The following is an 18,951-nucleotide window of genomic DNA, read 5'->3' as shown; positions in this document are numbered from 1 at the left end:
TTCCAAAGGGGCCATCCCTTTCCCTGCAGATATTTGCGGAGTTCCAGCTCCCACGTGGGACACTGGCCTACTCTGCTACTGCTGCTGGTCGCTGCGACCACAAACTTTGCTGGATCCATCAGACGTTCCATTGCCTGCATGGCCATTTCCTCTGACTCTCTTTTTATAATTTGGAACAGGGGGTTGTTGGGGTGGTGTTTCGTAAAAAGGGTACGGCTTACGCTATTTTCCGATCACAAAACTACCGAAAGTTTGTCGCAACAAAAGCTTTCAGTTTTACCTTACAGCCCTGTTAGTACGCATGCACTAAACACACTTCCGAATTTCGCTTATTATTTTGAACACCTTGAATACTTGTGATCTCTTTCTTTCTCTGCAATTTGGAGTTCTAATTCAAATTTCAGGGTCCTGGACACTGTGGTGTTTCCACTTACAACAGGGTCCCGGCGGATGTCGCCACTAAATGTTGCACGTTTTACTATGGGCGTAAAACGCGTTTATTGGAGTGTATTAACACGCCTCCGAGTTCGACGTGTGCTTAACACTGCTAGGCTCTGTTCTATGTAATTATTTAGCTCTGGAGTCGCCAGTTGCCGTATAGGCAACGTCACAAGTATTCCAAGGTCAAATTCAAAGTAATATAGACGATACACCGATTAGTCAAGTTCAAACGATCAATATTTATTATACAGTTAATAATAAATACTCATGCACACACTAAGAGACTAAGCTACAACTAAACATAAGCAAACAGAATACTTATCTAACAGGAACAGGCAAGGTCAGAGAACGAGGCCTTCGTCCTGGTTTTGTCTGCAGCCTTCAGCAAGCGTTCTGGCACTTGGGAGTCTAGCGGGCTTGGATCGCGTAGCGAGCGTTGAACTTACGGTTTCGGCGGCTGGTGCTCAACGGCTGGAGTCAGGATACCAGGTGTCAGTCGGGGCCGGAGCACGGGTTTAACAGACCGGACAACACGAGGTCCCTATCTTTTATAGGGGTTCCGTTGTCCTTCCCTCTTCTCGGGCGGGCTCTACCTATTGGATCAATTTCTTATCGATACTGGATTAATTCCCCAATGCGAGGGGGTCTCCGTGATGGAGGGGGCGTTTCTTATGTCCTTTTGTTTGGAGGTTTCTGGTGCCTCGATGTCTGGGTCTTGATTGGAATGTGTCCATTCAGAACCAAATGTATCTATTGTGTGGGTGTTCAAGTCTGATGGCCTCATTAGCATGCAAAGCGTTTTGCCATTTGCACCTAGCTAAGGTCTTTTCACCTGAGCCCAAACTGGTTTCTGCTGCTGCAGAATGCAAACTGCTCTTTGCAGACTGCTGTTCTGGCTGAACTGTCTGTTTCCCAGCAGCCTTCCCTTTTAGTTTGGCTCAGTGTCCATTTTGCGTGGCCAGCATGGCTACAAAACCCCACACCCAAGGCTGGGAATTGAACTGGGTCCCCGGTGCTGTGAGGCAGCTCTGCTAACCACTGAGCCACCATGTATTTAATTTTTTGAGCAATTGAACGTTATTCTGCACCTGGCAGTTGTTTTGAGATCTGAACGTACTTGTTAAAAAATGTGCTCATTTCAGTTTAAGAGGATAACTGGAACGTTAGCGATTCAAATGAAACTGTGTTTTCTGAAAGTGTTTGGAAAAATCCATTTTAAATTAAACTAGTTTAATGATTCCATTTTGACTGAATTTATTTTATTCCCCATTTTTTAAAAGATGGGTAAAACAACTTTGGAGAATTGTAAAGTTAGTTGGAATCTTTTCCAAGTTTGAGTTTTTTTTATCACCTCACATTCCTCAGTGTAAAGGCATACTCTGTTTTGTTTAATATCAGCTCAAAGATGTCCCAGCCCATCAGGGAATTTCTGATGAGTCAGTGATAATGTAGCACGATGTACAGGCCCAGTCATGAAATAAACCTGCCTTATTTTTACCATGGGGCAGATAGCTATCACCTCAGTCAGGAAACAAGAGAATTTATCAGTTAATATCAATATTCAACAGTAATCAGTGAGATTGGCATCTTAGAGTTACGTATGATTTTGTTGGTAAATAGAGGAAGTGTGTTTAAAAGTACTGAAGTAACACCTCTTGAATTTGAAGGCAGACTGGGTAAGGATGACACTTTCCTCCCCTAAATGACGTTAGTGAACCAGATGGGTTTTATAACAATCCGCAATTGTTTCATGGTCATCATTAGACTTTTAATAAATTCAAATTTCTCCGTCTGCCACGGTGGGATTTGAACCCTGGTCTCCAAAACATTACCCTGGGTCTCTGGATTATTAGTCCAGTGACAAAACCGCTGTGCCACCACCTCTCCTGTTGCCACAGTATTTATCTGGCTAGTCTACTCCAGCTTCTGGTCAATGGTAACCCCAGGATGTTGATAGTGGGCAATTGAACGATGGTGATGCCAATGAATGTCACGGTGCAATGGTTAGGTTCTCTCTTGTTGGAGATGGTCATTGCCTGGCACTTGTGTGGCTCAAATGTTACTTGTCACTTTCCAATCAAACCTGAATATTGTCCAGGGTTCATTGAGTTTGAACATGGACTGATTCTGTAACTGAAGAGTCACCAATGATGCTGAACATCATGCAATCATTGGCGAAATTCCCACTTCTGAGCTTACGAAGAGAAGGTCATTAATGAAGAAACTGAAGATGGTAGGGCCTAGGACACTACCCTGAGGGAATCCTGCAGTGATGTCTTCGGACTGAGAAGACTGACCTCCAACCCTGAGGGAATCCTGCAGTGATGTCTTTGGACTGAGAAGACTGACCTCCAACCCTGAGGGAATCCTGCAGTGATGTCTTTGGACTGAGAAGACTGACCTCCAACCCTGAGGGAATCCTGCAGTGATGTCTTTGGACTGAGAAGACTGACCTCCATCCACCGCAACCATCTTCCTTTGTGCCAGGTATGGCTCCAACCAGCAAAGAGTTTCCCCCTGATTCCCATTGAGTCCAGTATAACTAGGGCTCCTTGATGCCACACTCGGTCAAAAGCTGCCTTGACATCAAGGGCAGTCACTCTCACCTCACCAGGGTAAACACTGCGAGAAGATGGAAAATTCTGAAAAGATATAGCTGGTCTGGCAGGATCTGTAGAGAGAAACAGGGCTAACATATCAAGTCCCTGCGATTCAGCTTCAGAGCTAAACAGAGGGAATAGAGTCACAGGATTGTTAGAGCCAGGAGGCCATTAGGCCTATTGTGTGTGGATCGGCTTTCCAAACGAGCATCATGAACTGCTGCCATTGACCTGTTTTTCTCCGAATCCCTGCACATTTCTTCAATTCAAATAATTATCTGCTGTGATCTTGAAGGCCTCGATTGAACCTGCCTCCAGTACACTTCCAGGCCGTGGATTCCAGACCCCAACCAACCCCAAAAAGATTTTCTCACATCACACTTGCTTCATTTGCAAATCACCTTCAATCTGTGTCTTCTCGTTCGTGATCCTTTTACGAGTGAGAACAGTTTCTCCTTGTCCAATCTGTCCAGTCCCCTCATGATTTTGAACATCTCTATCAAATCTCCACTTAGCCTTCTTCTCTCCAAGGAAAACAATCCTAACCTCTCCAATCTCTCCTCATTACTGAAGTTTCTCATCCCTGGAACCATTCTTGTAAACCTCTTCTGCACTCTCTGCAATGCACTCATATCCTTCCTATAGTCTGGCACCCAGAGCTGCAAACAGTATTCCAGCTGAGGCCTAACCAATGTCTTCTATAAGTTCAGCATAACCTCGCTGCTCTTGTGCTCTACGTCCCTATTAATAAAGCCCAGGATAATGTGTACTTTGACTGCTCTCTCCACCTGCGGTGCCACCTTCAGTGATTTGTGCACATATACAGCCAAGTCCCTCTGCTCCCGCACCCACTTTAAATTCACTGAGAAACTTTATCCTTTCTTCTGGACTCGGGATGTAAACCACTTTCTGAGAATCTGCTCCGGTTCTGATCCGGATCTGGAGAAGGGGCGGGGCCTCGGGGTGGGCACATCATCCCTGACATCACAATGACTTGACCCTGCAATTCGGGTCAGGGGCAGAGGTCAGGGGTCAGAAAACAGCATTGACAACAGGTTGTCACTAAATGTCTCATTTAATTTCCACATTGTAAAATCACAATCAGACTGTAAATAAGAACAATACAACTAGAAATGTCAGAGGATTAAAATAAAAAGTAAAATAAATATCTTGAACTTTCCCTTGCAGTTCATTGTAGTGCCAATTTCAGCCACACGATGGTGATGTCGAGCTGTACAAAGATCAGTAAAGTTTTACAGCGCAGTATCGCCACCTGCTGCTGGATACCTGGTACTGGCAGAAATACCAAAAACACAAAATGCTCAAACACTCGCTGATCTGACAATTCAGGCGGGACCTTTCTTCACAACTGAAAGAGAATTGGATTAGAAACAAAGGAGGGAAAATGAACATGATTCTGGACTTCCCACTTCCATGTTCCTGTCACACACTGATTCCCTATCGGGAAATTCCACTCTGCCGGTTTGGACAATGGTCAAAAACGCCCAGGTTGGGAGAGTGAGATTTCCCAGTTTGGGATCTTGCTGTGTGTCAGGAGCTGAATTCACAAATCTGGGCCTGTATTCCAAATACAGAGAGGATAAGAATGTCCTCCTGGTTTAATAACTGGGACATTGGTGGGTAGTTAGAACAAGAGAATGAAAGTGAAATTAGGCAGAGCGACACCACCTCCCCCTGGCTGAGAATGGTATTACAGCAATAAAATTTGATTTTTTTAAAAACCAGTGCAACAGCTCCTGGTGAGACTGGAACATGTTTCCCTGTTCAATTAACCAGCAGATCAAATTAATAATAAAAACAGAAAGTTTTTGGAAAAATGTTCAGCAGGTCCGGTCTGTGGATAGAGAAACAGAGTTGACGTCTCGAGTGGAATATGAATCTTTTTCAGATGATTTCCAGCATTCTCAGTATTTTGTTTTGGTTACAACAGATCGACTTGTTAGATTGTATAAATATAGTTTACTTGATGCAACAATATTACTTGTCAGCGAAATAGTAAACATAAAACCTCAAACTGTCTATGGATTTATTTTTAACTCAGTAATTTCTCAGAATCTTTATGTGATTCAGGCCCTCAAATTTATTTCAATGTTCAATTAGTTCACACAACCTCATTTCCTGCCTCAAAAGTGTTATCTTCATTCAGGTAAATGAAAAAAAAGTTTAAACTGAAAAACCCAGTTTTTCATGGAGCAACACTGCCACCCGCTGGCAGAGATCGGGACTCCACAGATTTATTGTCCCTGCATTACTGACTTTGGCCACCTGGTGGTACTAGAACACAGTTGTTTCATTTTGGGGAGACGATTCTGTTGACTGTTTACTGACACGAACTGACGAAGGGAGTATTACTGTTTGTGTCAGTGAATGGCTCCATTAGTCTGTGTAGATATTAGGGATGGATAACAAATGCTGGCTTTGCCATTGACACCCACCTGTTCTGAGCTGCCACCATGTTCTGAGATTGAGTTCTTTGTCTTGGACTCTGGGTCTGGGACGTGGTTCTCAGACAGACTGGAGACAGACTTTAGTCTCTGCTTCAACACTTGTTTATTAGAATTACTTCTAAACAGGTTACAGAATAGGCAAGGAGCTCTCAGGCATGATTACAAACTCTCCCTTGAGAGTCTAACACATGACTGACAAGTGTCAGTGGTCCATCATCATCAACGTCATACAATAGAATATCCCACCTGTTAACCCTTTAAATACATCAACCCTTATAAAGATCTCGCTGGCACTGACCTCATGCTTCTAGTCACATGTTCACAGGACAACACTAACCAATCACTGTCTTTTCTGGTCACAAACGTTCAATGAACCGTGACTCACTCAGGAGTCATATTTCTTCTCAGGAGCAGGAGCAGGAGTTCAAATTAGTTTGTTGCAGGATGCCTGGCCTTAGGGCCCGCTGTCCTTGATTATTTTAGTGTCTCTTTCCCTTTTCTTGTCCATTTGATCATCGATTAGGATAAGTTTATTGTCAGGGATATATGTTGCTTTTCATCCTGCTAATGCATCATGGTCAGTCTTTCCCGTGAAGACATTTATTGTCCAGCGTGCTGCTGTTTATGGCCGGTTGTAAAATCAGAGACATTTGTGGTAAATCACAGAGGTCACTTGCAGGTTGTGTAAATCACAGAATCACGAATCCAGAATAATGCAGCTCAGAAGAGGCCCTTCGGCCCATCGAGTCTGCACCTGACCGGCCTATCTAATCCCATTTGTCAGCACTTGGCCCATAGCCTTGCATGTAAAGACGTGCCAAGTGCTCATCCAGGTACTTTTTAAAGGATGTGAGTCAACCCACCTCTACCACTTTCCCTGGCAGTGCGTTCCAGACCATCACCACCCTCTGTGTAAAAAGGTTTCCCCTCAAATCCCCCGTAAACCTCCTGCCCCTCACCTTAAACTTGTGCCCCCTTGTAACTGGCCCCCCAACAAAGGGGAACAGCTGCTCCCTATCCACCCTGTCCATGCCCCTCATAATAACTCAATCAGGTCGCCTCTCAGTCTTCTCTGCTGCAGCGAAAACAACCCAAGCCTATCCAACCTCTCTTCATAACTGAAATGTTCCATCAACAACATCCTGGTGAATCTCCTCTGCACCCCCTCCAGTGCAATCACATCCTTCCTGTAATGTGGTGACAAGAATTGCACACAGTACTCCAGCTGTGACCTCACCAAAGTTCTGTACAACTCCAACATGACCTCCCTGCTTTTGTAATCTACGGCTCGATTGATAAAGGCAAATGTACCAAATGCCTTTTTCACCACCCCATTGACCTGTCCTTCTGCCTTCACAGGCCTATGGGCAAACATGCCGAGGTCCCTTTGTTCCTCGCAACTTCCCAGAATACTTCTTTGTCACATTACCCATTCCAAAGTGAATCACCTCACACTTTTCAGGGTTAAATTCTATCTGCCACTTTTCTGCCCGTGTGACCATCCCGTCTACGTCTTCCTGTAACCCACTGTAACCCACCTGGCCAATCACACACTCACCATCTAAAGTCATTCATTCTGCTGAACTTGGGCAGGATTCTCCGACACCCCGCCAGGCCGGAGAATCGCCGGGGGGGGGGGGGGGGGGGCGTGAATCCAGTCCCGTCGCTCCAACGCCGCCTGCCAAATTCTCCTGCGCCGGTTTTCAGGCAGGGGCAGGGATCGCGCCGGTCGGGGGCCGTTGGCAGCGGCCCTTCCCGGGAATTCTCCGGCCCCAATGGGCCAAGCGGCCGTGCGTTCTTGGCCAGTCGCTCCGACGTGAAATGGACATGGTCCCACACGGCGGGACCTGGCTTGGAGGGCGGCTAGGTAAGTCCTGGGGGGGGGGTGGGGGGGGCGCGGGGGGACACAGCCATAGGGTGGGGAGGGCCCAGTGTGGCCTGGCGATTGGGGCCCACCGATCTGCGGGTGGGCCTGTGTCGTGGGGGCACTCTTTCTCTCTGCGCCGGCCTCTGTACGGCTCCGCCATGTCTGGCACGGAGAAGAAACCCCCTGCGCATGCGCCAGAACACGCCGGCGGTTCTGCGCATTCGCCAACTCATGCCAGCCCACGGCAGCCCTTCGGCGCCGGTCTAGCCCCCGGAAGTGCGGAGGATTCCCCAACTTCCGGGTGGCCTGACACCGGAGTGGTTTGCGCCGCTCTTGGCGCCGGCGTCGGGCCGTTCCGCCAATTGCGGGAGAATCCCGGCCCATATTCCTGAAGTTAGTTTGCTACATTTCCCATCAGGCCATAGGAGTGTCCTTTTGTATCAGGTTGCAAATGGCCGCCGACAACGTTAACCCTTTACACAACACATTAACCCTTTATACTGCATATCAACCCTTTACACAACACATTAACCCTTTATACTGCATATCAACCCTTTACACAACACATTAACCCTTTATACTGCATATCAACCCTTTACACAACACATTAACCCTTTATACTGCATATCAACCCTTTACACAACACATTAACCCTTTATACTGCATATCAACCCTTTACACAACACATTAACCCTTTATACTGCATATCAACCCTTAATACAACACATGACCTCTTTATGAAACAAATTAATCTTTTATACAACACGTTAACAACATGGGCGACATGGTAGCACAGTGGTTAGCACTGTGACTTCACAGCGCCTGGGTCCCAGGTTGGATTCCCGGCTTGGGTCTCTGTCTGTGCGGAGTCTGCACATTTTCCCCGTGTCTGTGTGGGTTTCCTCTGGGTGCTCCGGTTTCCTCCCACAAGTCCCGTAAGACGTGCTCTCCGGTACTTTTGACATTCTGTTTTATGCCTTTGTGTACCCGAACCAGCGCCGGACTGTGGTGATGAGGCGATTTTCACAGTAACTTCATTGCAATGTTAATGTAAGCCTACTTGTGACAATAGGATTATTATTATTATTAGAACCCTTTACAAAATACATTAACACTTAATCCTGCAGGTTAACCCTTTGTACTACACATCAACCCTTTGTACAACACCTCCCCCAAGTATGCTCTCCTACTTCTTAACAACAATATGAAACTACATCTTGAACATTGCATTTCTGTAGCTCGCTTTTTACAATTACAGATTCTACTCAACTCCAAATCCCATTCTCCCCCTCCTCAAGTCACAGCGTTGGGGGATTCAATCTCCCTCAGTATTCCCGGCCCCCAGGGAAGACAGTTTGGAGACAGAAAGAACTTTCTCTGCGTCTGATAGGAAATCACCATCTGCAGAACAGGACAAGACTTTCTCAGCATTGCTGTCAGCAGAGCTGGGAAGCTGAGTCCAGGTTTCAGGATGACTGAACTGCAAGAACAACAAAGACCTTTCCACAGAACCCTGATTGAAGGAGGGAATCGCAGAGAATCGATCTTCGGACTCTCTGGGAGAGAAGAGAAGAACTCAGGACTCTCTGAGGAACTTGTTTCTCCCTCGAAGGACTCTGGGATGAAGCTTCAGAAGAGGAATGATCTTCAACTCCAGGGAAGACTGTCACAGCCGTATCATCGACTGCTAGATAAGGACTGAAAAGGAAATGAAGATCTGAGATTTCAATGACCTTCAACAATGAAGGAAAAACGGATCAACTTCCTGTCAGACTGTCAGGAAAAGAAGAAGAGATGATTTCCCAATGATTTTCCGAGAGGATGTCTACTTTGTGTCGGCAGTGGTAAGAGAGCCGCACTTTTCTCTGTACGAGGCTGTTCCACTCTGAAGAACTGGGAAGAATTGCCCAGAATATGGAGACATTCAGCCTCATCTTGTAATAAGAGGAGTTTCTTGTGGACAATCAACCCGGGGACAAGATTGCTGTCGAGGATTCTGCAGCTTCGGAAGTGCTAAAGATTCTGCCTCAGCTTCTGTGCTGCCCTCCAGCTCTGGAGAGAAGACTGTCAGCTGGGACTGAAGTCTGGCTGTTCATTGACTTTCACCCAGGGAAGGTACCAGCTCTTCAGCAGTCTGATCCTCGATGGACTCAGGAAAAGCTTCCTCTGTGGAAGATTCTTCATGGACAACAGGAGATAAAGTCGGTAAAACATCGGTGGATTCTGTTTAATACTGACACACTCCTTCCTCATTCCCTAAAGGACCAATCCCAGGATCTGCCCCTTTCCCTCTCTGCTCCTCTCACACCCATTTCCCACTTTCTCTTCATTTAGCTGATGACTATCTCCGGAACATCCCCATCTCCACCCCCATCGAGCTCATTCCCAGTGCCTTATCCCGGCCGTTATCATCTCCAGACCTGATAACTCCAACACTTTCCTCATTGAGCTCCCATGTTCGATCAAACTGATAGGATCACCCTGGCAGACAGAGCAGAGATGCTCAAAGCTGTTCCCCAATCATTATCTCCGGTCAATGTTCCTGAAATGTAATCGGAGACTCGGATTGTTTGATATGTTTCTAATATTCTTCAGGGAAATGTGTGCATCCGGCAACAGCTCCATCCTCGCCCGTCCTCATCACTCCCACTGTCACTGGTATAAAAAACAGGTTAATATTGTATTGTGAAAATGAGAACATTCCTCAGGTATTCAGCACCTCACATCATGAGTAACGACAAATTCACTCTCTTCAAGGATATGGGATGTATGAAAATCTTAGTTGTAAGGAGCTGAAATCACACGTTTACTGCAATGCTGGGAGTAAAACACACGGCTGATTCCCTAACGCCTGTTTTGTGACCAGTGATCACAGTGGCCGTAACTTCCTGGGGGGTTCGTGACTCTGAGTCACTGGTGCTCTGCACATGTGCGGCGTGACGACCCGGAAGTGCAGGCGTTCAGGCACGCGCGCTAAAAGCGTGCGGCGTTTAAACTCCCGGACGGTTTATTCTGACAGTTTGAAGCTCTGCGTTGCTGCAGGAAAAGTCCAGCTGCAACGCTAACCTGGGCCACTCCCCCGCGGTTTGGGCAGTTTTTACACCTTTTTATTCACACGGACATTTTTCAGTCTGGCAGAGGCAGGAGACATCGGGAGACCGTTTTTGGGAGGTTAAAGTTTGATATTATCAATGTTTAGTGTTTATAAATATGTTTCAAATGCAAATAAAATGAAAGGAAGATATATATATGTTTTAAACTTTGCTATCTCATGAAGCTGTTAATTCCATTAAAAGGGTATTTTACTGTCTAAAGTGAGTTTGAAGTCACAGAAGGTGAAATTGTGGTGTTTGCACATTCTCCCCGTGTCTGCGGTTTCTGAGAACCATGGAATTGAACCATTGAATTGCTGCAGTGCAGAAGGAGGCCATTCAGCCCATCAAGTCTGCACTGACCCTCTGAAAGAGTCCCCAACCTGGGTCCCCTCCCCATCCTGAAAACCTTACCTGGACATCCCTGGACAGTAAGGGGCAGCTTAGCCTGACCAATCCACCTAACCTGCACATCTTTGGACTGTGAGAGGAAACCAGAGCACCCGTAGGAAACCCACGCAGACACGGGGAGAAAGTGCAAACTCCATCACCCGAGGCTGGAATTGAACCCGGGTCCCTGGTGCTGTGAGGGATGGGGATGGAGGGGGTGTGGGCCTGGGTAAGATGCTCTTTCGGAGGGTCAGTGCAGACTTTAAAGGGCTGAATGGCCTCCTTCTGCACTGCACTGATTCTAGAAACACTAATCAAAAAATCAGATGGTATAAGGACAAAGCAAACAGCCCCTGGGGCGTTTCAAAAATCTTATGACCATAATCTAAATTAAAACATTGGGCATACCTCACACAAAGTTATTTAATAATATAGTGCAGATTTAAATAATTTCACAGATTTAAAACAAATTACCAAACCGATATTCATTTATAAATATTCACCTTTAATCATAAAAAATAAAATTACAAAATACTTTTAAAGAATCAACAATAATAGTAATGCTTGTTTAAAAGCAAAGAGCAAAAAACTGTTGAAAAAAACTTCTCCATACCTTGAAACACTCGTGAAAATAGTTTTCTGTTGATTTCTATCTAAATCTGCTGTGAACGTTCCTGCCCTCAATGGGCGTTCCCGAGCTGACCTGCCCTCAATGGGCGTTCCCCAACTGACCTGACCTCAATGGTCGTTCCCCAACTGACCTGACCTCAATGGTCGTTCCCCAACTGACCTGCCCTCAATGGGTGTTCCCCAACTGACCTGACCTCAATGTGCGTTCCCCAACTGACCTGACCTCAATGTGCGTTCCCCAACTGACCTGCCCTCAATGGGCGTTCTCGAGCTGACCTGTCCTCAATGGGCGTACCCGAGCTGGCCTGCCCTCAATGGGCGTACCCGAGCTGGCCTGCCCTCAATGGGCGTACCCGAGCTGGCCTGCCCTCAATAGGCGTTTGCGAGCTGACCTGATCTCAATGGCCGTTCCCGAGCTTACCTGCCCTCAATGGGCATTCCCGAGCTGACCTGATCTCAATGGGCATTCCCCAACTGACCTGCCCTCAATAGGGGTTCCTAAGCTGGCCTGCCCTCAATGGGCATTCCCGAGCTGACCTGCTCTCAATGAGCATTCCCGAGCTAACGTGCCGTCAATGGGCGCTGCCGAGGTGACCTGCCCTCAATGGCCGTTCCCGAGCTTACCTGCCCTCAATGGGCGGTGCCGAGCTGACCTGCCCTCAAATGGCGTTCCCAAGCTGACCTGCCCTCAATAGGCAGTGCCGAGCTGAGTGTGTCCTGTGGTGCGCTGGAGCCTGCGCAGACCAGAGCGCTGGATGACCAGGTTGCAGTAGGGGAAAGGTAGGTTGGATGCATCATCAGAGCCCAGGAGAATGTGCAGATTTCTCTTTCAAAATCGGCGACCCGTGGCTTCCCGCTGCAAGCAGGAAGTTCCGGACCAGTGAAAATTCATCTCAGGGTTGAATTTTCCCTTGCAGTTCATTGTAGTGCCAATTTCAGCCACACGATGGTGATGTTGAGCTGTACAAAGATCAGTAAAGTTTTACAGCGCAGTATCGCCACCTGCTGCTGGATACCTGGTACTGGCAGGAATACCAAAAACACAAAATGCTCAAACACTCGCTGATCAGACAATTCAGGCAGGACCTTTCTTCACAACTGAAAGAGAATTGGATCAGAAACAAAGGACGGAAAATAAACATGAGCCTGGACTTCGCACTTCCATGTTCCTGTCACACACTGAGTCCCTATTGGGAAATTCCAGACAGCCGGCCTGGACAATATTCAGAAAATCCCAGGTTGGGAGAGTGAAATTTCCCAGTTTGGGATCTTGCTGTGTCTCAGGTGCTGAATTCACAAATCTGGACCTGTATTCCGAGTCACCAAGAGAAAGATCCCTTCTGAATGCTGAAAGGGGAGGGGAAGGTGTATTTGGTGATGGTCCCACACTGGAGGTGGTGAAATAGATGGAGGATCCGTTGAAAGTGGAGGCTGATGAGTTGGAAGGTGAGGACAAGGAGAATCCGATCACGGTTCTGGGAGGCAAAGGGTGAGAGCAGAAATTCAGGAAATGGTTCTCTGATGGCCAAGATGTGGGGCTCGGTTTACACAGGGGAATTCTCAATTGAGGGAAAAGGAGGAAATATTGAGCATTTCTTCTCTATTTTGGGAGATGAAATGAAAAATGAAAATCCCTTATTGTCACGAGTAGGCTTCAATGAAGTTACTGTGAAAAGCCCCTAGTCGCCACCTGTTCGGGGAGGCTGGTACGGGAATTGAACCGTGCTGCTGGCCTCCTTAGTCTGCTTTAAAAGCCATCGATTTAGCCGAGTGAGCTAAACCAGTCCCCGATTTAGATATTAAAGGGGCTGCGATTCTGATCCGGTTCTGATCCGGATCTGTCAACGGGACAGGGTCTCAGTTTAACTGATCTACAGCTGCTGGGAAAGTGAGAAGTTTAAATGTGAGAGTAATTAGCTGTAATTCTGTAAGGGGGGGAAATGGAGCATTTCCCTGGAGTCTGTGAATATGGTCATTGTCAGAGCTCAACTTTCACACTGAGAATAATTGCTTCACTAACAAACCTGTTGGACTTTAACCTGGTGTTGTAAGACTTCTTACTTTGACAATCGTGACACACAATGGGCTGCCCAGATATTAAAGTCTTCAATTTGGAGTCACGTCCACACCTGAGATGTTCCAACGTGTCATGGATCAAATTCTAAGTGGATCAGGAGGCCAGTTTTACTGAGATGATATCTTAGTTCCTGGAAAGAATGAGGAAGAATCTCCACAACCGAGGTGCTGCACTCCAGAGCCTAGAAGATTACGGATTAAGAATGTGGAAAGATAAATGTGAATTTTGCCAATCTTCTATTGAATATCTGGGTCACGTCATAGACACCTTCAAACGTCAAAGCCATTACTGAGGCATCTACGCCTCAAAATGTCAACATTTATTCTTTTTTGGGATTATTAACTGTTTTTGATCATGTTATGGTGATACTGCAGTGTAAAGCTGTAGCTGGGATTTCTTCTGTGTTTCCATTTCTCACTCGGCTCCTACACTTGACTCCAGCGCCTTTTGTGACCGGTGATCACAGTGAAAATTCAGCCCAGAGAGTTGAACTTTCCCTTGCAGTTCATTGTAGTGCCAGTTTCAGCCACACGATGGTGATATTGAGCTGTACGAAGAACAGTGAAGTTTGGCAGCGCAGTATCGCCACCTGCTGCTGGATACCTGGACTTCCCACTTCCATGTTCCTGTCACACACCGAGTCCCTATCGGGAAATTCCACACTGCCGGTCTGGACAACGTTCAAAAAAGCCCTGGTTCGGATGGTGAAATTTCCCAGTTTGGGATCTTGCTGTGTGTCAGGTGCTGAATTCACAAATCTGGGCCTGGATTCCGAATACAGAGAGGATAAGAATGCCCTCCTGGTTTAGTAACTGGGACATTGGTGGATAGTTAGAATGTGAGAATGAAAGTGAAATTAGACAGAGCAACACCACCCCCCCCTGGCTGAGAATAGTATTGCAGCAATAAAATTAGATTTTAAAAAGCCAGTGCAGCAGCTCCTGGTGAGACTGGAACAACATGTTTCCCTGTTCAATTAACCAGCAGATCAAATTAATAATAAAAACAGAAAGTTCTGGAAAAGTGTTCAGCAGGTGCAGTCTGCGGAGAGAAAAACAAAGTTGACGTATCGAGTGGAATATGAATCTTTTTCAGATGATTTCCAGCATTCGCAGTATTTTGTTTTTATTACAACAGATCAAATTGTCATAGTGTATAAATATCGTTTAATTGACGCAACAACATTACTTGTCAGCAAAACAGTAAACCTAAAACCACAAACTGTCTATGGATTTATTTTTAACCCAGTAATTTCTCAGAATCCTTATGTTATTCAGGCCCTGAAATTTATTTCAATGTTCAATTAGTTCACAAAACTTCATTTCAGTCACTAATATCTGATAATATCTCTCCAGTGTTCCTCTGTTCTTTATTCAGGTAAATGAATAAAAACATTTTAAGCATAAAAATCCTGTTTTGCATGGAGCAATACCCTGCCATCCGCTGGCTGAGATCGGGACTCCACAGATTTATTTTTCCTGCATTAGTGACTTTGGTCACCTGGTGGCGCTAGAACACAGCTGAATGCCAGAGGTGAGGTGAGAGTGACTGCCCTTGACATCAAGACAGGTAAATCATTCACCATATCGCTATCAACCTGCTGGAACTCTCACTCAATGCACTTGTTTCACAGACATTCACAGCAATGGGCATTCTGGCATCGCTGAACTGAAAAGTAAGATTGTTTTACATTGGCTAATATAACACTGCAAATGGGAGTAGGGTGAAAGGGAGTTGGTTCAGCTCAGTTGGCTGGATGGCTGGTTTGTAATGTAGAGCGATGCCAGCGGTGTGGGTTCAACTCCCATATCAGCTATGGTTATTCAGGAAGGTTCAACCTTGCTCCTCGCCTGAAATGTGCTGACCCTCAGGTTAAACCCACCACCAGTCAGCTCTCTCTCAAAAAGGGGAAAGCAGCCTCTGGGACTGCAGCAACTTGTGTTTCTATTCAGTGTCTGAGAACCCTGATGGGTGGGGAAGCTGACAACTTAACTTCAGTTTCAAATAAAAAAGTTAACCTTCTTCAAAGCTGCCTTTTACTCTGCTTAAAACAAAGATTTAGTGCCTTTTAACAGTGATATAAAGTAAACTAAATTCACACCACACACAGCATTTGAAAGAAAATCTTCCATTTGTTTCATGACTTCAAAGGTCAATTAGCATCTAATAAATTTCACAGCCACATTGATTGAGAGATAAATATTGACCAGGACATGGGGAGGAACTCCCCCCAACTCAAAATGATTCAGTGGGATCCTATATATCCACCTGAGTAAGCAGGCAGAGTCTTAATTGGCCAACATTCAACATCGTAGCTAATGGGGTGGTTTAGCTTAGTAGGCTAGACAGCTGGTTTGTTAATGCAGAACAAGGCCAGCAGCACGGGTTCAATTCCTGTACCAGTCTCCCCGAACAGGTGCCTGAATGTGGCGACTAGGGGCTTTTCACAGTAACTTCATACTTGAGACAATAAAAGATTATTATTCAGATATTGATGCAGTTCATGTCCAAATGCAGCAATCTCCAGGCTTTGTAACAGTTTTTATTCTTCCATTATGGGTTCTGGACATCGCTGGCTAGGTCAGAATTTATTATCCATCCCTAGTTTCCCTTTGACAAGGTGGTGGCTGAGCTGCCACCTTGAAGCCGCTGCAGTCCCTGGGGAGCAGGTACACCCACCGTGCTGTTAGGGAGGGAATTCCAGGATTTTGACCCACGTTAGTGAAGGAAATTCCGATATGTTTCCACGTCAGGATGGTGAATGACTTGGAGAGGAACCTTGGGGGTGATCCCAGGTATCTGCTGCTCTTGTCCTTCTAGATGGTGGTGGCCGTGGGTTTGGAAGGTGCTGCCTGAGGAACCTCGGTGAGTTCCTGCAGTAAATCTTGTCGATGGTGCACACGGCTGACACTGTCCATTGGAGGTGGAGGGAGTGAATGTTTGTGTCCAAAAAGGTTACTGGGTTACGGGGATAAAGGGTATAGGATGGTGGTGTGGGGCTCTTTCCCAGAGCCGGTGCTGACTCTCTGGACTGAATGGCCTCCTTCTGCACTGTAAATTCTATGATTCTATGGGTTTTGCTTGATTGGAGATAAAAAGATACCAGTTAGGAGTTAAAGTGTTTCACTTTCTTGTTGAGCATTGTAAGCTATTTTTTATATGACGTTAAAGTTAGTTTAAGACTGTGTTAGTAATAACGTTTGTTTCAATATAACATATCCTTAATTGTGTGGAGTCACACTTCGAGCAAAGTATCCTTTCCTCGCATCTTACAAATTAAATTAAACATTGGGGTTTCTGTCCGGATCCCAGCAACTATTGGGGTCTGGTCTGAGATTGTCATACCTGTATCACTGTTCCAATTTCAAAACCCATTTCCTATTCTGACAAAACTTTTCTGAGGATTTGTTAAACATTTCTACAGGTCTCCCAGTTAATTTCCAACAATTAGCTTTAGTTTGTCCAGGTTTATTTCAATGTAAGTATATGACAATTTTCCCACATGTAACTAGCTGTGTAAATATCAGCCAAAAGCGCTACTTCTTGGGTCTTTAATACTTAATGCTCATCGAAATTGATTATAATGGTTACTGGAATGTTGTTTCAGAATTCTTCTGTAATGTACGGAAATTAAGGTTAAATGATTAGTTTAGTTAAGTTATAATCAAACAATTAATTGATTAAAATGTGAGTATCGTGTGACTTATCTTAAAAGCAGTCAGTGTTATTTGCAGGGTGCTGTTATATCAATGCAAGGTTTCAATTGTTCAAGTTTGAACAAGCAATATCCTGTCACTTTGCTGATTATCGCTACTCATGACTATCGTCCATTTTACTGCAAAACTCCGCACAGGCAGTGATCCCAAACCCATGGACACCACCATCTAGAAGGACAAGAGCAGCAGATACCTGGGATCACCCCCACCTGGAGGTTCCCCTCCAAGTCACTCCCCATCCTGACTGGGAAATATATCGGCCGTTCCTTCAGTGTCGCAGGGTCCAAATCCTGGGGCTCCCTCCCTAACAGCACGGTGGGTGTACCTACACCTCAGGGACTGCAGCGGCTTCAAGACGGGATTTCACAGTAACTTCATTTACTTGTGACAATAAAGATTTTTTTAAAAGTCCAGTGTAATGTTTATTTTCCCTCCTTTGTTTCTGATCCAATTCTATTTCAGTTGTGAAGAAAGGTCCTGCCTGAATTGTCAGATCAGCGAGTGTTTGAGCATTTTTTGTTTTTGGTATTCCTGCCAGTACCAGGTATCCAGCAGCAGGTGGCGATACTGCGCTGTAAAACTTTACTGATCTTTGTACAGCTCGACATCACCATCGTGTGGCTGCAATTGGCACTACAATGAACTGCAAGCAAAAGTTCAGGATATTTAATTTCGTTTTTATTTTAATTCTCTGACATTTCTATTTGTGTTGTTCTTATTTACAGTCTGATTGAGATTTTACAATTTGGATATTAAATGACTGATTTAGTACAACCTGTTGTCAAGAGTGATTTCTGACACCCGACCCCTGACCTTGTGACGTCAGTGATGATGTCCCCACCACGAGGCTCCGCCCATTTTCGGGTCCGGATCAGAACCGGAGCAGATTCTCAGAAACTGGTTTTCATCCCAAGTCCAGAAGAAAGGATAAAGTTTCTCAGTAAGTTTATTCCCAGTGAAGGTGTGCAAATGGGACTTGGTGTCCACGTTGTAAAATGAAACTGTCCCAGACTCATAACTGAGATAAACTCCCACCTTCCCGGGGATCTGACCAACAGGGAGACGGGATTCAGGAGAGGAGTTTATATAAAACTGATCCTCGCCCCGACCAATGGTCCAGAATCCAGTCTCTGGGATCAGTCTGATCCAGTCCTTCCTCTCCACAGACTGTGCGGCTACTCCCAGACTCCATTCCCGATTCCCCGTCACCTCCACCTCCCAGTAATGTCTCCCCGATGTGAATCCCTCTGATCCCAGCACACAGGGCCAGTGTATAAACCTCTTCCTGGTGTCAGGGAGACTCCTCTGGGTCCCGGTCCATCTCAAACTCTTCAGATCCTCAGACACCTCGAGCTCGGGATTCGCTGTTTCCACATCCAGGGTCACAGATACTGGGAGAAAAAAAACAGAAAATTAGAGACTGACTGGGGATCGGTGAGAGACTCACTGGGGATCGGGGGTAGAGACTCACTGGGGATTGGGGGAGAGACTCACTGGGGATCGGGGGAGAGACTCACTGGGGATCGGGGGAGACTCACTGGGGATCGGGGGGGAGACTCACTGGGGATCGGGGGAGAGCCTCACTGGGGATCAGGGGGAGACTCACTGGGGATCGGGGGGAGAGACTCGCTGAGAATCTGGGGAAGATTTCACCATTTGTGATTTGATTT

At 45.9% G+C, this 18,951-nt stretch overlaps 1 protein-coding gene and 1 pseudogene across 1 annotated transcript in view; one reads left to right on the top strand and one right to left on the bottom strand.

Moving 5' to 3' along the window:
- Positions 1 to 18,951, top strand: part of LOC119975844 (zinc-binding protein A33-like) — a 413,200-nt gene that overhangs the window by 176,420 nt on the left and 217,829 nt on the right. The gene's annotated exons all lie outside the window — the stretch shown is intronic.
- The window catches only part of LOC119976435, a 93,031-nt pseudogene continuing 92,022 nt past the window's right edge, over positions 17,943 to 18,951 (bottom strand).

This window comes from Scyliorhinus canicula, chromosome 13 (assembly GCF_902713615.1).
Source record: "Scyliorhinus canicula chromosome 13, sScyCan1.1, whole genome shotgun sequence".
Classification (NCBI taxonomy): domain Eukaryota; kingdom Metazoa; phylum Chordata; class Chondrichthyes; order Carcharhiniformes; family Scyliorhinidae; genus Scyliorhinus; species Scyliorhinus canicula.
This window is presented reverse-complemented; position numbering and strand designations above follow the sequence as displayed.